Below are 27,247 nucleotides of genomic sequence, written 5' to 3' on the forward strand. Positions count from 1 at the left end.
ATCTAGTCAATCATCACTCCCCACTTTCCCACTACCCTATGAGTTTCCCCCTCTAAAAAGTACTTGATAAGTCATAGAGAGTTCTTCCAGATAGAGTTAAGGCACTGCTATAGCCCACCACAAGAAGCATGAAATATCGTCTTGGATAATTTGAGGAAACAACTACTTAGCCTTCAAATATCAGCACCCTGTGGGATGATCTGAATGCATGGCTTACAAATTTGTGTCCTCTGGGTGGCTCCTTAAGTACCAGGAGAAAATATTTTACTGAAATTCTTACATTTACTACCTTTTAAAAGTTACATTGCATGGATCATTTTAAACAGAGAGCCAAGGCCTATCAAAATTTCAACAGAGAATCTCATATGCATAACTAGATATGCATTTATAAAATACATTTCATAAAACTCTGATACCAGAAGATGTAAGCTAGAAGGGTTTCATGGCCACATAGTCTTGGAAAGTAATATACACATGCTTCCCGCTTTGGAAATACATAATGAACATTAATGAACACAGAGAATGTCTCTGTGAAGTCTTGTTGAAAACAATCTCTACTACTATTTTACTCAATATTTCCCCAATTTGTTCCATCACTTAATGCTTCTTTTAATTGACATAGAACACCATGTTAACTAGCAAAACTAGCATTCAACAGAACACAGTTTAAGAAATATTGTCTCAGAAAATAAAAGCTGGGACAAATGTATAAAATAAGTCAAGTTCAGCCTCTTGATATTATTGGTAAGTGACACAGACATAGATGTCACTCAAATTTGTGAAACAACATCTATTCTAGGTTCTTTATCAGCTTCCTTTAGTCTAAATTTCTCTGTGCCAATCCATCTTCCCCCATTCCCTGATGAAGTAATTTTACATTGCTCAGCACCCATCTTTTTAAGTCAGGTCAAATACCTCAAAATTACCTATTTGTAATAGCCTAAAATTCACACTCCTTAGCATATCCTTCTATAATTTGAATGAATTGAACAAATAATTGCAGAGTCATCTATCACTATGTCTTCAAAATATGTCCAATGTGCTGAACAAAGTGTAACTGTTTTCCAAAGACATTTACTGCTTGCCTGCCTCTGGAACTTTGCTCACTTCTTTTTACCAAATCCTGCCCCAGCTTTGAAAGCTTCTCAGTGGTACTTTCTCCATAAGGACTTCTAGGACTCCCCTAGTTGGAATTTTACATTTTTTCATTTTCCTAAAGTGCAACTTACCTATACATTAGCTTACCAGACTATATTGTGTATTTAATGACTTGCCTGATATTCTTGATGAGACAGGAAACTCCCTAAGGATAGGGTCTGTGTTAGGTTTATCCCAGGATCCTGCTGGACAAAGTAGGTTCACAGTAAATATTGGTACATTTAAATCATATAGTCCACAGTCACACAAACATTTAGCAACAGAGTGAGGACCAGACCTTTCCACCTTCCAAAATTGGTGTTATTGCTTGTGAAACATAGCAAAAGCAATGGAAATATATGGTTTGGTCTAATCCTGTACTTTCAGATTTTCACTGAAATTATAAGATACCACCAATGTTACCATTGCTGTACTCTCACCAATTCAAAGTTTTAAGGAAGAGAAATGATGATATGGGAAATTAGTATATAACTTACAAAGTGTAATTTTCAAGTTGTTCTTATAAAATTAAAAGAATTGTGTTAATTATGGTTTCTAAAAGTAAGCAATATTAAAACGATGAAGAAAGTGTCGTATGAAGCTTGAAGATAAGAATGGCTTTCATCGCTCCTTTGGGGACAACCTACTTCTATGACCTCCATTAACTCTTCAAGCCTCTATTTCTTCATCTGTAAAACGTCAAACATTTGTTGAGTGTTGAGCACCAACTGTGTGCTTTGTATTGGTAAATTAACTTATACTAAGCATATATAATCTCATATAATTTTTATAATAACCATATGAGGTTGATATTTCCATTGTATATGTAAGGAAACTGGAGCTCAGAAATTATTCATATCACTTGACTAAAGATACACAGTTAGCCTCTATGTGTCAGAGGAAGAATTCAAACCCAATTTGTCAAAAGTAAAGCAAATTTGGTTTCCATATTTTCTATTCCAGAAGTAGTGGTAAGAATTAAATAAAGTGATAAATATGAAATCCCCTAATATAACACATATAACACTGGATATGCTCTACAAATGTCCTCTTCTTTTTCATTTTCTTCTCTGCTCATGGAATAATGAAATAGTATCAAATAAATAATGAAGGTTGGACGTGGTGGTTCACACCTGTGATCCCAGCACTTTGGGAGGCTGAGGTGGGTGGATCGCTTGAGCCCAGGAGTTTGAGAACAAGACCAGCAACAGGGAAAAAGCCTGTCTCCACAAAAACAAAAAACAACACACACACACACACACACACACACACACACACACACACACGAGTCAGCTGTGGTGGTACACCCCCGTAGAACCAACCTCTTACGAGGTTGAGGTGGAAGGATTGATTGAGCTCAAGTTTAAGGCTGCAGTGAGCCATGGTCACACCATGTCACTCCAGCCTGGGTGACAGAGCAAGACTGTCTCCAAAAAAATAAAAAGAAAAAAATCCAAAACCCAAAACTAAAACTAAAAAGGAGAATGAGATATGGGTTCCAGAAAGGTTTTTAGTATCAAGTGGTAATAATGAGACCATGACTATGAAAGAGCTTTAAAATTTCAAAAGCCCTTACAAATGTAAATTTTTGTTACTCATTAAATGAACAATCACTACAGTATGTACTTGCTTCTTTGGCATTCTCAGACTTTGGTTCCAAAGAGATAAGTGACATTTTATGTTGAGGGCTCAGCTCTACATACATCTGTTTAAACTCATCTCTAAGAAAAAGAAAACACACTTGAATTTCAAAAACATATGATTTTGACATTTTTCCTTGCCAATACAGGTAAAGTGACTAAAGTGTAAATTGCTTCTAGCCAGGTGGCCTCTGACTGCCTTCCAGGGAGTCAAGTCTAAGTATCCACTGATATTACTGAGTTGAATACCATAAGAAATTATACTGTCTCTCACAGTTTGTCTCTAACTTTCAAAAAATTTCTATAATTTGAACTTGAGCTATCTGGTCCTTGAGTTTAGATATGGACATTCAGAGAAATATACAGAAATTCGAAGGCATTGCTCTGTTTTCTGGTTAGTTTTATCTGAGTCAACAGTATCTTTTCTCTTTTCTCTAACACATCTCACACACACACACACACACACACACACACACACACACACACACTCATTTATGAGCAAAGAAATTCCAAAAAGTATGCAGATGTAACGTAAAAAGCTCAGCTAATCATCTAAATGTTTAAAAAATATACAGATGTTAGATTTAATGTAGATAAACCATCTGGTAGATCTGTTTTGTTTTTTACTTTTTATCCAGCTGTTGGATGCTGTGGAAGGACAGCATAGGTCTGTACTTAAAGACACACAAAGAAAATTAAGTGATATATATATTTCTAGTCCTCTAGAAAACACTTCCTATTCAATAGGTTTTAGGCACCATTAATATTCTTGAGAAAGAAAACCAGAAATTCCATAGAGCAATGATTTTTATTTGGAACCGTATTAGAACACCTTTCATGGATTTTTCCCCCATAATACATCCTCTTGAAATAATAGTGAAATTTAAAGTAAGAATATAATTCCTACTAGCAAAATTTCTAGATTTGTATTTAGAGTTAAAAATTTATTAAAAAATGTTTTCATAAAATTCTTTTATTTTGACAGCAAGTTAACAAATATATACTTCCAGGGGCAAATCATCTTTGATGGGGTGGAAAAGAGTGCTGCATTAAACCAGTACCAACTTAGAGATCAAAAGATGTTCTACCAAATACTTGTGTCCCTCTTCTAGTAACAGCAAACTCACATGTGATGAGCCACCAAAATAAGAAACAGAAGTGGCCCATCTACCTTTCGGATTGAAATTTGTTTTGAGTCCACTTTATAAAATTTAAAAACCTCGAGGCTAATAATTTAGTTTTCAAAAATTCACAACTAAAAAGAAAAAGCTATTTTTTCTTTCCAGATAGTGTATATTCTTTTTCCTTAAAAAACCTAACTACATATTAAAAGGAAAAACTAACCAACATAATAAATGTTACATTTCTCCTCAATTTCTATGATTTTTTAACATATTTGGAAGCTATAAAAGATATACAGATCTCCTATAATGAAGCAGTTGATGGCCAGTGACAATGAATGGATGCAGCAAATATTTTGTTATCAATAACATAGTCACAAAATCACAGTACATACACCAAAATCTTAAAAATTATTAAAGGATGCCATGAGATGAAGCAGGAGATTAAAAAAAACAAAAACTGGTGAACAAAAAAAATCAGATGCTCTGGAAAAAGCAGGAGAAAAAGATGGGCATGAAAATTTATAGACAGTTTGAGGGTAGGTTTTCAAAGTGGCATGTGACAGAGCCAAGCACAAATCCTCTTACTTATTAACGGGATTTGTCCCTGTACCTGTCACACATTGCTTTGAAAATATCTGCCTCTGTGAAAGGTATACTGCTTCTCTCCGTCAGTTTTACTCTTAAGAGACTAATGTATAATCTCTTTAGGTTTCATCTTTTGTATTTCTGTGCATATGACAAATTGTTTTGAACACTTTTCATCCACACACATAAGAAGGCAGGTACTAAGGGCTTATCACCGCATATTTAAAAATCCCTGAGATACTATTTTCCTCACTGGAAATAACTGTTCTATTAAAATAATCTCTGGATTTATCATTAAAAATTTTCAACTAATGCATTCATGTGTCGATGCCATGAGGCAATTGTTCTCAACTTCAGCCGATCCAGTGCCTCCTTTTTATAACAAATATTTTGTAATCCATTTACTATAATGAAATGAAATTCATAAATATTATAACCACTCTAAGAACATAATTGAAAAAGTCAATGCAATGCCCCAACTATAAAATAAAAGAAATAAAGAGAAACTACTTTCTAGTATTAACAAAACAGCACATATTTTGAAATGTAAATATTCTAGCACTGCTACAGAATGAAGACACGAAGTCAAGTGCTGATACTGTGTGGAGAATCATGGTAAATTTGCAAATGCATCAGACACTAACGCAAACTAAAGTAAGATTGTTGTATTGATGCAGCAAACACCATAAAGAGAGTTGCCATCAATGAACAACAATTGGTAAACTTTGAAATAACAATTTACACTTAATTTATATGAGAGTTTGATTTCTGAACAGTTCATTATACATTAAACAATGTAAAACATCTTCTAATTACATGTAAATGAAAATAAAATCTAAGTGTGGATAATATTAAATAAGATTTTCTTTTTTTCTCTCTCTCTTAAATAAGTTTTTCAACCACGTGAATGTCTGATAGGACCTCGAAAGTTCTGCAAGCATAGGAGAGATTTTCAGTGACAGTCTCCCCCAAGCTGCAAATGTCTAGCATCCCTTGACTCCACCTAGGAGTCAGTGGTGGCTCTGGCTCTACCCCTTGCAATTTTTTTAAAAAGCCTAATACATCCCCATAAATTTCCAAGGCTTTCTTTAGGGTGTGATACTCTTCCCACCCCATGAGAATCACTGTGAAAAGATTACAAAGAAGGAGAATTATAACAAATAATGGTACCTGTACCTTTTTGTTTTTATATAGTTTTGCTTTTGCTAAAGTGAGGCAAAGTTTCATTTAAAAAAAAAATCCATCATGCAATTGACATTGGATTTACACATTTGTGGCAGCAACACTCAACAGAGTCTTCTCATCATAACTTTTAGTTAAAAATAAATGAACTTAGTACATGTATTAGGGACATTTGAGTGAAACTTACTTAATGGAGTATCACATATGCTATGTTTGACTACTTAACTTTAAAATAGAAAAAATAGACTTTTTCTTAGGAATTACATTTTATACACATAAACCATTTATCCAGACATGCACACAAAATGTAATTTGTAAAGTAGAGGAAAAAAGAAGATGCAAAAAGAATATGGGAGAGAAAGGAAATAATGGTGCAAGCTCTTGTTTCAATGGAAAAATAAGTTTGCACATGACATGATATTGTGCTAGATTTATTATTCTGTTTATCCATTTATCCTTAAAACAAACCAACCATAGACATTTACCTTAGAAATATAAAGTTGCTTATTTCTGTGCAGTACAGTTTTACAGAACCATGGATTGATGGTTTCGTAAGGTATCAGTCACACTTCCATAGCATTTGCTGATATAAATATAAAAGCTTCATTTTAAAGGATAAATAAAGCCAAGCTATTATCTAAACAAGGTAAAATTTAACATCCTTGTGGTTTGTGGAAATTTTTGATGTGCCTGCTGGCTTTTCAATAAAAATCAATTATGCCTTAAATGCGAGCGGTAGTCAACATACTACAGACTATAAATTCAATTTCATACTCAGAAATATGGATTAGCTGAACTTGATGCCCTTCCATTGATTTCAGAAAGCAAAAGCTGATAAGGTAAATAATAGTAAGAGGCTCTCTGACACTCCACATCAAGTTCCGGATTTCCATATTATTTTTGTAAGAACTTTGCAGTCACCACAATATCCTCCTTGTGAAATATGTATGATGAATAGATATATAGATTGCTGATTCATCTCCCCATACAGAATGGATGTTTGGCTTTCATAAGTCAAGACAAGAACTGCACAGAAAAAAGAATATGCTTATTTCTCTCGTCTCAGTGCAAGGTGTATGTCAACCAATTGTGAATAAATCCAATGGGTAATTAGAACACACCAATTAAGCACTGAGATTCCACCCATAAATAAAGATTGTATAAACCAGGAGCAAAGTGATATGCTTCAATGTTTTATATGTGTGTGTATGTATGTGTATTTATGTATGCATAGTTTTACATATTTGAGGGGAGGAGGAGGGAGACAGAGACAGAAAAATAAGAAAAGCATTTTTTAAAACTGAAAAACATCCAGTCCTTATGTTCATTCAAAAGAGCACCTTAAATTGGCAAGAATCTCATGAAGGGAGGAATCTTGAGAGGGGAGGAGAGGAAATAATTTGGTACTAAGATATCTAAGGAATAATGATCATGAGGAAGAAATTTAGAATAGTTTTTAGCATAATGGGAAATCCAATCACATCTGCAACAATTTTCTTCTTTTTTCCTTTAATGTGCAGAACATTTAGGTTTTATAGAACTGTTCAAGTCCACACTTTGAGCATTTTATGGCTTAGCCATTCTCTTTTACAGTAAGCCTGGTATGCTCAGCTTAAATCCTAAAGAGTTCTATAGAATATTTCATACACAGGCCCAGACTCACCTTTCTTCAGGACAAATTCCTGCTTTCCTAACACAAACAAGATTGCTTTGTCACACATTCAGAATGCCAACAGAACAAAACTGTGACTCTTATTAGGTCAAAGATGTACATTCTTAAAAGTTACCTGCAGCTTTCCTAGAAGCCAGCATTTTTGAGATTGCAAATAATCATTTTGGTAAAATTCATGGCCTAAGGTCTCTGATGTCTCAAAGAAATTAATTACACATGAATTTCTCAAGACAGAGGTAATTCATTTAAATATATTTATAGGTTATTTATTTCACTGAAGTATAATTATTTTTATTAAAGTATGTTAACCATGAAAGCAAGCTGTATAAAATCCTGCAAATACAAATGGGACACATCCTAAAGAAAATATTTCCAATGCTAAGTAATTTCTCATATATTCATCCTTATAGTGTCTGTTAATCACCACAATCATTTTTGAGAAAAGTGGTAACAGAGTTGTTGTGGGTTCTTTTTACAAATAAGAAATTGTTTATATAAGAAAAACAAAATCACAAAAGGAATGTTACAATCTCATTTGTTGCTTTTTCAGTTATTTACTTGTCTGAGAAAAAAGTCAACAAGCATTTCTTTTCTGCAAATCTTAGATATCTGTGTGCATGTATGTTCATTTATGAATATACTTTCTTTTCATAACTGGGAATATAAGAGCAAACACATTTTCACCAATATCTTTTCAATCTTACTTAAATTTAGCAAACAATATAAGTAGAAATTTAATTTTTCTTACACCAATACATACTCAAACATCTGTAAAACATAAAGTTTCTCATAAATATGTACTATGTGAATTATAAAATTTTAAGTTTCAGTGTTTGAAATGAACACTATCTTTGAAACCCATGTAATACAAAAATGCCACAACCAACAATTTTCATCATATGTTGTAACAGTGAATGAAGCCTATGAGGAAAAAGGCATCACATTGTTTATGAAAAAACAATTCTTGTAGATACACTTGGAAAACTGCAAACATTCATAAACAGTTACTCTTTGGGGATAGAGAAAAACTGCCATTAAACAGGTGTTAGAATTTAAATGACATCTCATTAGTGACTTCTTTTTGCAGCTCTGAGACAAATAAAACCTTCATTTAAAAGCATTAGTGCTATTCCTAAGGGTTTCTGGTATCATAATGTTTTGTTTTATGAAGATATTTAGTTTCTTCCAGCATTCTTGCTTATTTATACAAAATAAACCAATTGCATTTCTAAGTTTAGCTGAGTGTGAAGTCGGGGGTGAATAAGGCCTTTCCAAGTGCTGTAAATACCCTTGCTCCTCCCTCCATTTCAGTGAGTCTGGTAGGTTGAAGCACAGCCTGATTAACAAAGGTATTTTTGAGCTTCACTCCTAGGCAGAGATTTAGACATTGTGTCCTTTGCCCTCAATTAAGGAACAGTCATATAAGACTCAGATTTTCTTGATGTCAGAGCCATTAACTATTTTTCCAGTTGCTCTCAATGCAAAATGGGAAGCCATCTCTGTAATTTAAGAATTATACCAGAGCATATAGCTATTAAAAATTACCTGCTAATTTTTTTTTTTTTTTTTTTTTTTTTTTTTTTGAGACGGAGTTTCACTCTTGTTACCCAGGCTGGAGTGCAATGGCGCGATCTCGGCTCACCGCAACCTCCGCCTCCCGGGTTCAGGCAATTCTCCCGCCCCAGCCTCCTGAGTCGCTGGGATTACAGGCACGCGCCACCATGCCCAGCTAATTTTTTGTATTTTTAGTAGAGACGGGGTTTCACCATGTTGACCAGGATCGTCTCTATCTCTTGACCTAGTGATCCACCCGCCTCGGCCTCCCACAGCGCTGGGATTACAGGTTTGAGCCACCGTGCCCGGCCCTAATTTTTAACCCCACTGCCACTTTACACTATCCTCACATAGAAAACTTCAGATCCCAAAATGTGAACCCAAAGATTAGCACACAGAATACAAGTTCCAATAGTCAATCCAGGATTATAAGACATCATTCATTTCATCATTTTGAAAAGTGGCACACTCCACAATTTAATTAAGCTGACTGAGATCCTTGGAATTCAATTCATTGTAATTCTATATGGTATTTGGAGAAGTACCTACTAAGACAAACAGTGAAGAAACAATAAATTTCAAGTAGTTGCTTGCCATCAAATATGATAATTATTTTTCCGTATGATTGAGGAACTGCAATAATATGGTCTGGAAATACAAAGATAATTAGGCCAGATCTGGCTCAACAAGAGCTTAAAGTCAAATGGAACAAAGTTGGTGGAGAAAGATAGGATAAGACAATCTACAAAGTTGGTGGAAAAAAGAAGGCATAAATAATCACCATATATCTATAATATAATTAGGACTATTGAACAGTTAGAAAATGCAAGGGGATGATATTCACAGAAGAAAAGATGACTCTGTACTCAGAAAGTCAGAAAAGGGGATGGCATTTGAAATGGATTGATTCAATAAAAAGGGAGGCTTATGAAAATACAGGCTCTCTTCAAGGAATTTGCAGGGGATTAAACTGGTTGATACAGAAGACCCTGAATACCAGGCAGAGTATCATATCTTGAATTTAGGAGGGATAAGAAGTCTTTGAATCTTTTGAGAAAGAAAGATGAGATGTTAAATGAAAATGAGAAGTTAAAGTTGGGGAAACTCTTCAGAAGTCTGGTTTCAGTGCCTAGACAAGAAGTTTGAAGGCTCCATTAAGAAGATTAATAGTGTGAAAATTAATGGTAAAGAGAAATTATTCAAACTGTAGAGCTAGATTCTACTGAATGTGGCCGATGATTGAAAATAAGGAGTAACACGTGACTCTGAAGACTCAACTCTTGACTGGCTCCAAGCAGAAGGAGGTGCTGGTTTAGAAGGGACGTAGGAGGTGTTTTGGACATAGTGTGTATGAAACAGTAGCAGAGAATCTCAGTGGATAATGTCTGTTACATTTTCCAACTAAAAGTTATGTTTTCTGTGGTGTTGCTCCTCAAGATATTAGGCTGTAGGATAACTATAGTGTCACAGCTTACACAGAGGGATTGAGAAAGAAGTCAGTGACTCCTGACCTAAAGAAAATCTTAGGTCAGGAGTATTAATTGAGTGACAGAGCGAGACTGTGGAATGCAGTCTCACTCTGTCACCAGGCTGGAGTGCAGTGGCATGATCTCGACTCACTGCAATCTCTGCCTCCCAGGTTCAAACAATTCTCTGTTTCAGTCTCCTGAGTAGCTAGGATTACAGATGCCCACCACCATGCCCAGCTAATTTTTGTTATTTTAGTAGAGATGGGGTTTCACTGTGTTGGCAAGTCTGGTCTTGAACTTCTGACCTCGTGATCCACCCACCTCTGCTTCCCAAAGTGCTGGGATTACAGGCATGAGACACTCTGCCCGGTTGTGATTATTATTAATCTAATATTTAATGATAAAAGTGAGGCTGGAGAGAGAAAATTATCTGTGATAGATTTGCCAGCATTCTTCTGCATTAGAATGAAACCAGAGGAGGCAAGAGATGAAAAACAACAAAAAGTTAGAATCATGGAGACACATACACAAGCCAAGCCTGAAAATCTAAATTCAATTTTACGATGGACAAGGATGTATTCAATTATTGTTTATATATTTGATGAATATATGAAGTGATAAAATTACATATGAGCATTGCTTATTAAAATAATTGCTAAATATATTTCAGTTGAGTTTGACGAGATTATAACACCAGGATGTTAACACATAATTGTTAAAATTATCATGCAATTCTCTTTCAATCACACAGGTTAAGCAAAATACAGGGCCCAGGGGAAAAAAAGGGAAGAACAGGGAGCCAAAGGCAGTTTAAACACATTAAGTGACATTTATTTGAAAAGAATAAGTTGCAGGCTGCAAGTAAAAGAGGGGAAAAAGGATGTTTTAGTTAAAATCAGCTTATATTATAAAATACATGACCCTCTGACCTAAACATTGGAACCCTATTCTAGGATAACTCTAGAACAGCAGAATAAAAATATGTGTATGTGAGACATTTAAAAAAGAGTCCCCTTTGATGAACAAATATGCTTTCTTGTTCATTGGCTTTATTCTAATACTATCCAATAAATGAATTGAAAAGTTATGGGAAGAATGAAATCAAAGAATAAAGAAAGAAGATACATAACAAAATGATTTGGATACCAACAAACACCAGGTAATTTTGTCTTTGTACTATGGTTAATGCTGAAAACAATAATTCATCTTAGCTCTCTTGAGCTTCCCCCAACTACATCTTATATCCCCTTCTCCCTTTGCTATCTCATGGGCCCTTTACCTTTAGCACCATCTCCTCTCAATATAAATTAACAGGTAAACCTTATCTCTGTCACTTACATCTTTACATAAGTTCAAGTCAACATGTAACTACTAGGTTTTTTTCACTCTTCTGTACAGTTTCAATGAGATGGTAATAAGTACTACAAATACATTGACATCTTTGGTTTACCGTATCTTTCACATATTTCACTAGATTTGTAAATTGTGAATTAGAAAAGAAGTAATTCTGAGGCCATTGCATTTTTCTTTTTTATATATATATTTTGATTATGCCTAAATTTTGATTAAAAATCAAAATTTTTAATCAAAAATTTTGAGGTGGGAGAATCAACTGGCCACGATCATGCCATTGCACTCCAGCCTGGGCAACAGACTGAGACCTTGTCTCAAAAAAAAGAGGAAATAATAGGCCGGGCGAGGTGGCTCACACTTGTAATCCCAGCACTTTGCAAGGCCAAGGCAGGTGGATCACAAGGTCAAGAGATCGAGAACCAACATGGTGAAACCCCGTCTCTACTAAAAATACAAAAATTAGCTGGGCGTGGTAGCATGCCTCTGTAGTCCCAGCTACTCAGGAGGCTAAGGCAGGAGAATTGCTTGAACCTGGGAGGCGGAGGTTGCAGTGAGTTGAGATCCTGCCACTGCACTCCAGCCTGGCACCTGGTGACACAGCAAGACTGTCTCAAAAAAAAAAAAAAGAGAAAATAAAATATTTCTGACTTAACAGAAATATTTGAGGGACATAGTACAAATGAAGATGTTTCAGCAACCGTGGGAATGAAACTCCTAAAATCTCTCACACAACCCAATAAACTGCGTGTTCTAGCCACCATGTCTGTAACCAAGCAGCCATTGGCATGAGAAATCCTGGACTAGGGGGATTTTAATCTCTGTAGTGGCTGCCAGAGCAGACCCTCCCCTATTTGGAAAAAAAAAAAAAAAAAAAAAAAAAAAAAGCATTTCTAGCAATACAAGGTTAAGCAACTCATGGCTTAATCATAACTCAATTTATTCTGCCTGTCCTAAACGTCCCCTTCTTGATTTCTTCTCCTTAGAGAGAAAACCTTAATTCTTTAGTGTTTGCACTTTGTTCTCCATCTTCCTACTTCACCCCTATCAATATCTTTACTTAACTGGCTCAGTTATTTTAAGTTGTAACTGATAGTAACCCTAATGACTTGCCTGGCTTTGTGATCACAAATTCTTCTCTACCAAGAGCCGAGACTTCTTGATCCTCAGCTCAGCCTCTGGGCACTGGAACTAGTGCTAGTTGGACAGATTTTAGGGAGCCTTCTCTCCTTAGATCTGACAGGCAGCAACGAGCTGTTATTTTGTCGGTTCTGCTCTGACCTTATACTTTTCTGTGCCCAAACCTCAATGTAAGCCTCCTTTTCCAGGATCTGGGTCTGCTAGTCCTTGCCCTTACACTGGTGTAATACTTTTGACACAGGACAATGAGACAATGCATTACATCTTGCAACCTCGCACCTATGAAAATTCACTCCCAAGCTGTGGCCTGGTCACTTGTTGCCCTTATCTCTACTCTGTCTACTTATCCTCACTCATATTTACAAATAAGAAAGTCAGAAGCCAAGTGGTTATGTAATCTGATCAAGGTTATTTAGCTAACAGATGTCAGAGCCAAGATTCAAATCCAGATTTGATGAATCATATATCCACATTCTTTTCCCCATGTCCCCAACTCACACAAGCACTTTCATAACAAACTGCAAGAATCAACATCACAATCCTCAAATAAAGACAAAATAAAAGTAAACTAGAAGTTTATACATGCAATAATATTGCTGCAAAAACATAGATAAACAGTATCTCAAGGGATTTAATTCTTTAATTCTCCTTCATACAGCTTTTTCTGAAGACACTGAAGTCTTACTTTAGAAATACTTAGAAAGCTGTTTTGCTCACATTTGAAAATAGGCACTTTTGTAAAGAGCTATGTTCTGGCACTATTCAATCCTTGAATTTCATCCCTTATGATTTTCTTAGATATGATCAAGTATATTTTAAAAATAATATAAAATCACCTGTGTATTTTTCCCATTCAAGATTTTCATATATTTCCAGACATCTGACTCAATTTTACAATAGAAAATTATTTTCTGAAGTTTTCATGTATTTTTTCTTGTCCACAAGAAAAAGAATCCCAAATAATTATGAGTATATTAAAAATTCTACACACTCTTAGATGTAACTGGTTTCCTCCTTAATTAAAGCATTGCTATGAGTGTTTGGTGGATGAGAGTCCCACCTGAAATGAAATAGTAGGGACACAGAGTGCTTTCTCCGTGAAATAAGTAAATTCAGAATAATACCTTTTATTAGGTAAAACTTTTTAATAATCATGTCAAAGGAAATAAAACTTTTTGTCTTTTAAAAATAAAATTTAGTGTCTCATTTCATTGATTTTCAATAGCTAGTCCTAATATAGTTGTCCAATCACATGCTGTAAATAAGACTAAAACTATAGATAAGCAGCAAGGTAGGCAAGAAATCACTAAATTAAAAATATGTCTGAAGTCAAATTCACCCCAAATTCTCTCTTATTAACTGTTTAGTATTCTCAATGAAAATATGCACAAGTGCAGAACTTTAAATTTCTTGTAATAAGAAAAAATAGTCAAAGTTCTCACTTTTTATTTTTAAACTTTCTAAAACACTGTTAGCTCTTCTCATTCGTATTATCTAATAACTTCCAATTGTTTAGAAATATTATAAGAGAAGCTTCCCCCCACAATAACAATAACAACCAGCTTTCTAAGAAGCTAAATTGTTTCAACACTTTTGTTTAAATTACAAATGCACTCCTCAGGAATGTTTGCATTCTCTGCCTTTGTTGTATACTCTAGGCAACCAAAGTTCTTAATTTTGAAACTGATATGAATATTCCTTGGTTTCATACCACAAATAAGCAAAGATCCATTCCAAGCAGGCTTTCTGCCTTTTCTCCCCCTTTCTTTCTTCTTCTTTTTTTTTTTTTAAAGGGGGGGAAAACTGTTTTATATCGACAACCATCTGTGAGCCTGTCTTTCAGGCCATCAAACTCTCCCATCCATTACGGAGCCTTCCTCACCTCCGCTGCATGACAGCACAATAAAGATGACATACTAATTCAATGACTTGTAATTTCAGCTAAACAAAGACAAGTGCTGCAGCTTCTTCTTTTGTGTTAACAGTGCCATATCGTTGAAGCCAGCTATGCAAACATAGCACTGGGAGGGTTTTATGACAGCAGTTGAATGGGGAGACTAGCTTGGTGTTGCTTTTTATGGTTTTTGGCTCCATAATTTTTGGCTCTGTGCTGCTGGCCATGGCTATTGTGTCTGGATTCTGTGTCAGCAGCAGCTAATTGTTCCAATAATGTTTATCATAGGGATCCACCAGGGAGCTGTATATGTGGAGATAAGCTACAGGGCAATGATACACACTATCTTACTGATCTCTATACACAGTGCTTTTGCCTCATGCCAAAAAGCTTTTTAGGTTTCCAGTCTTAAAAAAAAAAAAATAACAGCTTAATCATCGTGCCAACAATAGTGTCTAAGGGGATGTAATCAGGTTCCTCTGATAATCTTAGCAACACATGAAAGTCATGCGCAAAAGCAGTAATTGAAGCAGTTGGTTCATTCTACCACCTGCTGTTGAAGTCACAGGTTAATCTAAATGAGGTCCCCTTCCGATGAAGCAGTATGCAAGGCACTTTTTATACCATAAATGTGCATTACATAAGCTTTACAAAATAATAAAGTAACAGTTCATTAAATGAACTGTATGAAGTATCTTCGGCTTGTCCAGCTTCTCCCGCTGCTGTTAGATGGCATATCCAAGTGTAAATTCTGTCTACATGTCTATACCCCAATGCACACTTCAGTTTGCATATGGTTGCAGACAATGGAAGTTCCTGAGACAGATGCCCAAATGTAACTAAACGTCAGGCAATCACGGGAATCAGCTGCAGGAAAGTGAAACATTTTTCTTTGTCTGCTTTTGATGCTATTTCCCCCAAGATTACTAAATAGAATGTTGACAATGTAAAAATAGCCTTAGAATCAACAATTAAGCAGCTTGCCATAGTCTACATTAGCCCCATGTATAAGGGATGAATTTTTCTAATTAAACTTCTGACACCTGATTTCCATTTAAAATTTTCCTTAAATGTTTTCCACAAAGACTTCATCTGACAAAAAATTCTAAAATTATGTAGTATGATGTTCTTCTAATAGGCAATGTCTTTAACAAGAGCGATTTTTAAAAATTGTGAGACTTGTCAAAATAAGACTCCAAATGAAAAGTTAAAGTATAAATGACACTTTCAGATTAAAACTTGTGCCTGATTTTAATCTATTTCATGAATATATCATTTATTGAGAACCTACTCAGTGTCAGATAGTAAACTAGGTAACAGTATTTTAAGTTTCACATCCATTCTCAGATATTGCCATTATGTCTGGAAAAGCTGAGAAAGCCAAGTTTCAGAGAGGTTCATAATAATCTAAGTTCCTGGACTAAGAAGTGGCAATGTTAAGACTGAAAACTAATTCAGCCTGAGATCAAAGCATGCATGTTCTCCACTAAGTTAAACTGAAATAATTTGCTTAGCCTAAAAGAAGGCAAAGAAAAATGTTTAAGTTGAGAGAGAAAGAAGACCCATTTTTAAGTTAGTTATCCACAGTAGGGCCATAAAAGAAAATAAATTTTATTTCTCTTGATTTTTTAAAATAAGTCATATTTATTATGATTGGCTTATTACTGAAATTAGTAGCCTGTGTGTGGAGGTGAAATAGGATCAGGAACAATTTTCAATAAAATAAAAATAGAACTATATAAATTTAACCTAATTCAGCAGCACAAGGTGATATTAAACAGTTAACAGTGATTGTAACACTGAATGTACAAAATGTTTGTCAACTTTTTAATAAATGAAGTAATCAAATAATATTAATAAATGCAACCACAGAAGCTACTGTATTTAGGAATGCTTACTATATGCTATCTTAGTACTACATGCAACATCTTAGCAGTTCACATGTGTTTTCTCTTGCATCTTTTCACCAGTCTGCTAAGTTTGTAATAATTATGTCCATTTTACAAGTGACAAAACTGAGGCTCTGAAATACTAGATCACTTGTTCACGGTCACATTAGCAGAAAAATGGGAGAATCGGGATTTGAGTCCAAGATAATCCGATGACTCAAAGCTCTTGCCTGGACATTAATAAACAAACTTGAAAAATTAAAATTATCTTTGGTTGCCAAAGATTCTTTACATGGCCTCCAAGGATTGCAGCCCTCTGTCCACAGAAGTACTCAGAAAAATTTTATTAAACATCATAGAATTAATTTGATTCAGGCATTTGGTAAATTTTCTTTACAGCTGGAATTTGGCACTAAAGATTATTAAGAGCTGGAATGCAGCACTATGAAGGCTGGAGGATATTCTTTAAATATGCTAGAGATTTTTGAAAACAAATTTTACTTATATCTGTCTTGATAATTTTACATGGAAGCTGGAATAGTAGTGTTGATGATTTTCAAAGGTATATCTAGGACAAACTTCCTGTAACAACTGGATGCAAATCCATCTAGAAGTTATCTTGTAATAGATAACACATCAGTTGAAGTCTACAAACAACAACAACAAAATTGTCTCCAGCTTTCAATATGACATTGAAGTATGTTTTATGAAGTCACCTATCATAAGGTGCATTGGTGAACTTTAAGTATTAATCTTCTATCAGTTGAGACCTGAGGAGGATTCATTATGGCATTCTGTTTGGATAAATCAAAACAAAGAACAAAATGGAAAGGTAAAACTCCTTCCCCTAAACAGCTTCTTTCAGAGAAGTTTTTGTTTTCCTTTTCTATGATATAATGTTTTCATATATAATTTATTTCAATTTACCTGCAACTACTTTAAAACAATTAGATCATCACTTAAAGTCTACTCACCTATAACCACAGTTACTGGAATAGAATAAATTACAAAATTTGCAGAGAGGATTACCTATAACCAATTCCTACCAGTCTTTTAATATGACCCTTTTGTAAAAATCACACTTTTTTTGATCTGCTCAACTGTAATCTATTACTGGAAATACATGTTTGACGAAATGTATAAAATAATGGTCTGTCATTTTCTACACTTTCTTTTTTGTTTAAAACTAAACACATTAGCCTTTTAGAATACTACTAAAATTCAGGGCTTCTGACTTCTGGTTCCGTATGTAAAACACATAGACGTCATCCCTCCTTCTTGACAAGTGAGAAGCTAAACAAAATGAAAGATCGACAATTCTCCTTAAATCAGTCACAGAAGGGAGGTCACAGAACAAACCACTGCCCCCAAGTTGGAGTGACAGTTAGACAAATATAGAAAAATACAATTTACCTGAGTATAAACCCATGAAATAAACAAGCATGAGAACCAGTAATAGGATAAGGAAGCCAGAACTATAACTAATAAACTACTGGATGCTCAGTGTGGACAAGCCTTGAGAGTTAAAAAATCCAGGGTGACCCATTCTTAAAGGAGGTCACACATTAGCTCTACTTCCAGGAATCTTACCAGGTTCTCACAGTGACTATTAGAGAAGAATTCCCTGTGCTTCTAGCAGGAAGAGGGGAAAATAAATAATTTTAAAATATGCTAGGGGATTATGTTCTCCTTAAGCATGCCTTAAGAAGGAAAGTTATCAGACATAAAAAGGGTCATTGCATAATTTTAAAGGGGTCAACAGTCATAATGATAACAACATAACATGACATAACAATCCTTAATGTGCATGTTCCTAAACACAGAGCATGAAAATATATGAAGCAAAAACTGAGAGACAAATAAGGAGAGATAGATGAATAATTATATTTGAAATATTTAACACCCTTGCATCAGAAATGGACAAATTCAGGAAGCAGAAAATCTTTATGGACATAGTTGAATTTAACAGTATCATCAAGCAACTGGGTATTATTGACATCTATAGAATGCTTCACTCAACAACAGCAGATTCTTCTCAAGCTCATTTGAAATACTGACAAATACAGACCACATTCTGGGGCATGAAACACACTCTGAAAAATTTAAAATAAAAGAAATTATACAATGTCTTCTCTCAGACCAAAGTATAATTAAACTAGAAATTAATAACAAAAAGATACAAGGAAAATATTCAAAGATTTGGGGATTAAACAACATACTTCTGCATAATACATGAGTCAGAGAAGAAATCTTAAGAGATTTTTTTTAAAAATTGGAACTAAATGAAAAGGAAGATGCAAGTTATCAAAATTTGTAATATTCAGCAAAAGCAGTGCTTACAGGGAAATTTGTAGCATTGAATAAGTATATTAGCAAAGAAAATTTCTAAAATCAATAATCTAAGCTTATAATTTAGTAATACAGAAAAAGAACAAATCAGTTCAAAATAAGCAGAAAAAATAAATAATAAAAATAGAGCAGAAATCAATAAAATTTAAAACATTACATAAGTAGAGAAAAGGAACAAAACAATAGCTGCTTTTCAAAAGGATCTAAAAAATTTATAAGTCTCTAGCAAGGCTAACTAATGAAAGAGTAGACACTACTACAGATTCCACGAACATAAAGGGATCATAAGGGAATATTATGAACAAACCTATGCCTACCAAATTTGATAACCTAGATTAAATAGACCAAATTATTGAAAGACACAAACTACCAAAACTCACATAAGAAAAAAATCAATATCTATGAATAGGCCTATATCTATTTAAAGAAACTGAATCAATTGATACCTTCTAAGACAGAAACCACCAGGCTGAGATGGATTTGATGATGAATGCTATCAAATAACTGAGGAAAAAATTTCACCAGTTCTCTACAGCTTCTTCCAGAAGATAGACTGGGGTCAGTTGGGGGGAAATAGGGGAGGGACGGTGTGGGGTGGGAAGCTGGGGACAGATAGCAAGGGGAGAAATGCCAGATGTAGGTGATGGGGAGGAAGGTAGCAAATCACACTGCCACGTGTGTTCCTATGCAACAATTTTGCATGATCTTCACATGTACCCCAAAACCTAAAATGCAATAAAATAAATAAATGGGAAAAAAAAAGAAACAGGGGAAGTAATTTCTACCAAGGACTATGAGGCCAGCAGTACCCTAATATCAAAACCAGAGGAAGTCATTACAAGAAAGAACCTGCAGACCAGTATCTCTCATGGACATATGTGCGAAAACCCTAATATTGCCTCAGAAAATATTAGCAAATCAAATCAATTTATAAGAAGAATGATGCACTTAGAACACATGGGTTTTATCAATATGCAAAGCTGATTCTACATTAGAAAATCAATTAATGTACTCTATCACATCAATGGGCCATAGAAGAAAAATCAAGTGATCATATCAAAGGATGAAACACCCCATATAATATCTGAGAAAATGCATTACCCATGTATAACAAAAACTTTCCAACAAACTAGACATAAAGAGGAATTCCCTCAAGTTGATTTAAAAGATCTATAAGATAATACAGCTAACATTGTGTTTAACGGTGAGAGACTTTTAAGTTTCACTTCCAAGATTAGGAAGAAGGCAAGGACACTTCCTCTCAGCAGTGCTTTTCAACATAGTACTAGAGGTCCTAGCTAAAGCAATAAAGGAAATAAAAAAACATACAGATTGGGAAGAAAGAAAGAAAACTGCCTTTGGTCACAAATGACATGATCATCTATGTAGAAAATCCAAAAGAATTGACAAAGGAAATCCTACTAAAACCAATAAGTAATTATAGCAAGAATGCTGAATATATGTTTAACATACAAAAGTTATATGCTTTCTATATACCATCAACAAGCAAGTGGAATTTGAAATTAAAAACACATTACCATTTATTTACACTTCAATATAAATAAAATTATATATATATATATATATATATATATATATATGAGGAAACGTACACAAATAATGAAAGAAAGCAAAGAATTAAATGGAGATATATTTCATGTTCATGGATAGGAAGACTCAATATTGTCAAGATGTCAGTTCCTCCTAACTTGATCTATAGATTCAGCGTAATCCCAACTGGAATTCTAGCAAGTTATTTTCTCTATATCAACAAATTGATTCTAATGTTTACTTAGAGAGGCAAAAGACCCAAAATAGCCAAAATAATATTGCAAAGAAAAACAAAGGTAGAGGATCAACAATACCTGACTCAAGACTTATTTTAAAGCCACATTAATCAAGACATGCGGTGAAAGAATAGACAAATAGATCGAAGTAACAGAATAGAAAACCCAGAAATAGTCTCACATAAGTAGAGGCAACTGATTTTTGACAAAGAACCAAGACAATAAAATGGATCAAAAGTAGCCTTTTCAACAAATGGTGCTGGGACAAATGGACATTTACAAAAAAAAAAAAAAATAGATCTTGTCACAGACTTTACATCCTTCACAAAAAATACATTTAAAATGAATCATGACCCTAAATTTGAAAACCAAAACTATAAAACTCCTTGAAGATAACATAGAAAAATTATGTCAACTTGGGTATGGCTTTTTAATAAAACACCAAAGGTATAATCCTTGAAAAAAATACTTCATATATCTGGACTTAATTATGATTATCCACTTCACTCTTCAAAAGATACTGTCAAAGGAGTGGGAAGACAAGCCACAGACTGGGAGAAAATATTTGCAAAGGGCACATCTGATAAAGGTCTGTTATAAAAAATACACAAGAAATTCTAACACTCAATGATAAGAAAACAAAGAATTTGACTTTATAATGGCAAAAAACCTGAACAGATTTTGCTTCAAAGAAGATATATAATGGCAAGTGAGCATAGAAAAAAGTGCTCCATATCATATGCCATTAGGGAGTTGCATATTAAAAGAATAATGAGATACCATTAGACACCCATTAGAATGACCCATATCCAAAGCACTGCCAATACCAAATGCAAGCATGGATGTAGAATAACAGGAACATTGCTGGTGGGTATGCAAAATGATACAGTACTTTGGAAAATATCTGGAAGTTTCTTAGCAAGCTAAACATTCTTTTACTATATGATCCAGCAATCATGATCCTTGGTATTTGCCCAAATGAATGGAAAAGTTACATCTACACAAAATCCTGCACATAGACGTTTATAGCAGTTTTATTTGTAAACACCAAACCTAAACAACCAAGATGTTCCTCAGTTAATGAGTGGATAAAAAACTGTGGTACATCCAGATAATAGAATATTATTCAGCACTAGAAAGAAAAGAGGTACCAAGCCGTGAAAAGACATGGAGAAAATATAAATTCTTATTACTAAGTGAAACAAACCAATTTAAAGAGGCTACATACCATATTATTCCAATTACGAGGCATTTTGGAAAATGCTGAACTATTGAGACAGTAAAAAGATCAGTAATTGATAGGGATTGTGGGAGAAATTGGTGAACAGCCAGAGCACAGAGAATTTTTAGGGAATGAAACTACTCTGTATGATACTACAATGGTGGGTATGCTTTATGTCATTATGCATTTGTCAAAATCCATAGAACTCAAATGGAAATTATGGACTTTAGGTACTAATTGTGCGTCAAAGTAGGATAATTGATTCTAACAAAAGTACCACTCTAGTGGAGGATGTTGTGGGTGTGTGCCGATAGGGAGCATAGGGGAACTCTCTGTGTAATTCTCACTCAATTTTTTTGTAAACCTAAAACTAAAATATTGTCTATTAATTATTTTTAAAAGTCTAGGGGTTTTAAAAATATTAATAAGAAATATTAATATTTTAAGAGAAATAAGAAATCTAAGAGAAAAAGAAATCTCTCACTTACCTATCAAGCAACCTAGGTAAAATGTAAATTCAACTATATCATCCTGCTGAAAATCTCTCAATGACTCCCCAGTGTTTGCCTGAATAAGCATGGTACATGTACCTTCATTATGATCTGAGATGATTTGAAGTGCAAAATGGATAAACATTTTCTACATTTTTAATTGTAATGCACTTATCGTAAAGTGTATTACAAATATAAAATTAGAATAATGAAAACGTAGAAGTTGAATAACCAGTTGCTAATTCCCTTAATCAGACTTTTTATCTTCATGCAATGGTATCCTGCACATTGCTGAATAATATTTTAACAGCTCAATTTCCTTATAAAACATTCATTTTCATCTATTAATATCTATGATAAAATTAGAAGTATTTTGTGCTACTAAGGGGAAAATTTTAACCACCTGAATGTTAAGGCAGTTAACATTTTTAAATGATCTAGGTTATAGACTAAGTTTTACATAACAACATAAAATATTTTATAGTGCCCAAAATATTTTAAATGATTTAAAATAATCATAAAACAAGCATAGCAGCACATAAAACATATCAGACTGAAAAAAATACAACTTTCTTATATTTGGTAAAATCAAATTAAAACTTACTTTTTAGTCAGTCTTTAACAACTCAAATGCTTAAAGAAATTATATTCAAGGTAATTATATATATAAATGAAATATATTAATTTTATAAATAAAATATGTAAAGTTATATAGTATTTCTATAAATCTTATTTATATGTATATAAACATATATATAATTATATATATATATGTTTTTTGTAATTTTATTGTTTTTTAAATTTATTGGCCTTTGCTACTGGTATAATTACAATACTACATATTACTATGCGTTTGTAGCATAATGTTTTCCTTTCATGGAAAGATAGCAGGTACTAAAAGAAAGGGTAAAATTTCCAGTCCTTGCAAATTTGGAAGGACTGGTAATTTTAGGGTTTGGAAAGATCTGGAAATCAGAGAAATATTTCTCTTCTTTTGTTACGTTAGCATTGTTAAATAAGAGGAGGCTCCATCCATTCAGGAGTATAAAATCATTCCTAACCAAGGTGAGCAAAGTACTGACTGGTCTTAGATTATAAGTGGTTATGAAATAATTTTTACTTCATAAGAACACTATTTTACTTTTATTTTACTTTTTCTTCAGCTTGTATTTTGGAGCCTATGCCTCTGTCCTTTCATATATGCACTAGACTGAACAAACAGAAATGACATCAGTGTCCCCTTCTGATACTTGGCACAGAGCCACATGATCACATATACTGCTACATAGTAGACAGGTGAATAAAAATGCACAGAAACACACTTTCAGTTTAAAATCTTTTAAAAATCTATTTTAAATGTCAATTTTATACATATCTTGTTTCTCTTATTAAGATGCAACAATGGTAAGATTCTTTATATATACTATTATGATGTCATCTCTTACATGTTTACATATTACTTATGGAGTATATAAATCCTTCAAGAGGAATCACAGTCATGACCCACAATATTTCACTGATGTTTTAACATTATGCATATAAAAGCTATGCTGAATATACTAATCTTTGATTTTCCATTACATTAAATGTATGTAGTACACTACTTTTCTTTGACTCAGTCCTAAACTTACATAAAATCTATTTCCATTTTGATAGTTCTTCAATTGTGCCTCTTTTTCAGGGGAGTAATTTCAAAATAATATTTTCTGCATGTTAGATTTGAGCATTAGTCTCAATTCTGCACCCTTCCCTTCATTTACTCTCTTCTGTGAGTTTGCAGTTCCTCCCACTAGAGGTGGAATGTACTTCTTCACCTTGACTTTTGACTTGGCCATGTGACCTGTGTTAGCCAAAGAAATGCTGCAGAAATGAGAATTTGCCAGGTCTGACTCTTAACCGAGGATACATTGTGTGTTTCTGCTTGTTTAGCCCTCTGCCATCACTATGATAGCTGCTGCCCACAGCCTGAAAACCAGAATAAATTCAATTAGATCCAGAATTAGTCTAACCCACATCAAAGAACCAAGTCCAGTTAGATCAGAGTCACCCAACTAAGCCTAGCCTAAATTAGCCAACCTCAGCTATCCTGCAGATGTATGAACAAAAATAGCTGATGGTTATTTTAAGCCACTAAATTTTGAGGTAGCATGTTACATTTCAGCATTATGGTAGATATATCTCCTGACATATGCACTCAGCAAACCTGCAATAATCTTGCAAGCTTCTACCTAGTAAGACTTGTAAGGCTAAAGATTGAAGAAGCAAGTACAGTTGTGGAGACATGGCATTTCTTGAGCTGCCAAAGCTTCTGACCCCATGAGTGCTCATGTGCAGGCAGCAAAAACATGTGAACTTCCACAGAAACAATTTTTGGATTTGCTTCAGTATTATTAACTCAGAGGCATTCAAGCCTGGTACCCTTGGCCTTCTCAGTAATTCAACTATAAGCTAATTAATACCCCAAAATAAATAGTTTTCTATTACTTAACTAGAGTAGATTATGTTGCCTGGAGCTAAACCTTGAATAGAGACAATAATTAAGTTAACCTAACTTTTACTTAAATTTTGATTTGAGAATTTTGTACTTTTTAATTTATATTATATTTAAGTAGTGAGATACCAATCAGATAACTGGAATTCAAGGTCCAAGTCTATGTTTAGTCAATTATTCAGTCTTGGGTAGGTCATATAATCTCCCCAATCCCCACTTTCCTCATTGGTCAAATGTGGAAAATCATTAATAACTGCTTCCAAAAAGCATTTTTATGAATAACATATTATATTATTAAAAGTTACTTTAAATGCTTTTAAATAAAATCCATATATATATATTTATGTATGGACATATTCAAAGGTATGTTTATGTTTACTGTCACTATCAGCTCTAATGCACCAAAAAAAAAAAAAAAAAAAAGAAAAGAAAGAAAAAAGAACTGATAAGTCTTCAATTGTGCCTTTCTTGAAGCTTGTTTCCAATTAGGTTTATTTCTATTTCAAACTTGTTTCCAATTAGGAAATTTTTTTTTTTCACAGTTTATGATCTCAGCTACTATGTGGTCTAGATTTGTTTTCCGGTTTTAGACCAAAAGAAAGCTTAGTATTGTGAAACGAGTTATGATGCCTAATTAATTCACTAATCTATAATGCTTACTTGCCAATAGAAAAAAAATGAAAGAGATGTGTGTTTGATGTAGAATGTAGAATGAAAAAAAAGTTATAAATAACCAAGCAACTGTGAGTCATTTTAAGTTATGAAAAGTAAAACCTTAGAGATGACTTTCAGATTTTGGTTTCCTTATTAATATTCATTTTTCTCCACTAGTATATGTCTGCAAATGGCTGGAATTAATAATTAATCAAAATGTGATATCTTGTGAATACACATAGGAAAATAATTTCAAAGACTTTAAAACATAAACTGCTCATATGTAATAAAAATAATATTTTTAATATTTTATCTCATTTTTATAACTTTATAGGGAAAGTGAGGCATCTAAATGGCAATAATTTTCAGTTTTATTTCACTGGAACCCATCTGAACATAAAGACTAGAAACAAAATGTAATGCTCTTACCCAGTAGAACTAACTATTGCTGAGCTTGAGAGTGATGTCATCCCCCGGTAATTGTTATCCCACCGTTTAGTACCTAGTGATCATTACTTCAACCAAAATCTGGTGAGCTTTATTACATGCCTAGCACATAAATGCCAGCGAAAAAGTGGAATCAGTAGGTAAGTTTCAAGCTTCAAGGCAGCTTACATTCCAGTGAAAAAACAGACAGGAAGCATGTACACAAGTAAATAATGTAAGTTCAGATAAAAATATTTTGAAAAAAATAAAATCAGCTATCACTGTAGAGAATATAATACTAGTAAGCAATAAAGTCATTTTTGAGAGAGTGATATTTGAGATAAGACCATGATGGCAGATTTATAGCACATTCAAATGCATTCTACTATGGAAATAACTCTGTGGAGGGATAACATAAGAACTGATTAAAACCAGTCTCACTCAAAATAAATTTGTCCAAGATTTGGACAGGGTCATAGGTGGAGATGGCCAGAATTAAATAAGAACATTTCAAAAGTAGGTACAAATATCTAAAATTCTGATATATGAACAACTATGCTTTGGTCCTGAAGTAAGCCAGACCTGAATCTAAATTTCTTTCTGATGACATCAAAGTGGCCTTGGGCAAGTCACTTCATCTCTCTCACAGGGTCTACTTCACAGACTTGGATTCAATGCTATGAGACAGTCATAGCCTTGTTTCAAGGTGAAAAACACTTTATTATAAAAATATAATTGATGAGTTTACACATGCTTGCTCCACTGAAAATAATTAGAGGAATACAAAATAGAAAAATGATATGACTAACTTTTTGACAAAAGGCAAGTGATGAACAGGTTTTAGATTTTATATGAGAGTCAATGGGAACTTCAGATCAGTAGAGGCAGCAAACTCCTGTTTCTATACAGACATCCCTCTGTTGCAGCTTTGGATGTACATGCTATAGGGTCATACTCTTAGGTTTAATGGCTCTTGTTCACTGTACCATTAAGAACATAGCCGATTCTCACAAATGCAAGCAACTCCCTGACAATTTCACTCATATTTTGATAAAACCTTTGTGCTTTAATTTTAACTAAAAGCAAACAAACCCACCACCACCAACAACAAAAACTCTTAATTATTTGAAAGATCTAATCTCAGAATTTCTTTCCAGTTAGACTACATATGTTTGGATTAAGAAAAAGCAG

General features: G+C 33.8%; 1 long non-coding RNA gene across 8 annotated transcripts in view; it reads right to left on the reverse strand.

Annotated features, from left to right (window-relative positions):
* Window positions 1–27,247, reverse strand: part of LOC116548945 — a 1,126,598-nt gene that overhangs the window by 354,970 nt on the left and 744,381 nt on the right. The window contains exon 7 of one of the 8 annotated variants that reach the window (XR_004267647.1): window positions 13,358–17,430. The exons of the other annotated variants lie outside the window; for them this stretch is intronic. This is a non-coding gene — a long non-coding RNA (uncharacterized LOC116548945). Of the gene's footprint in view, window positions 1–13,357; window positions 17,431–27,247 lie in introns of those variants that run through there. 8 annotated transcript variants of the gene reach the window in all.

Source organism: Sapajus apella, unplaced genomic scaffold (assembly GCF_009761245.1).
Source record: "Sapajus apella isolate SASKATOON/1434 unplaced genomic scaffold, GSC_monkey_1.0 scaffold6, whole genome shotgun sequence".
NCBI lineage: Eukaryota > Metazoa > Chordata > Mammalia > Primates > Cebidae > Sapajus > Sapajus apella.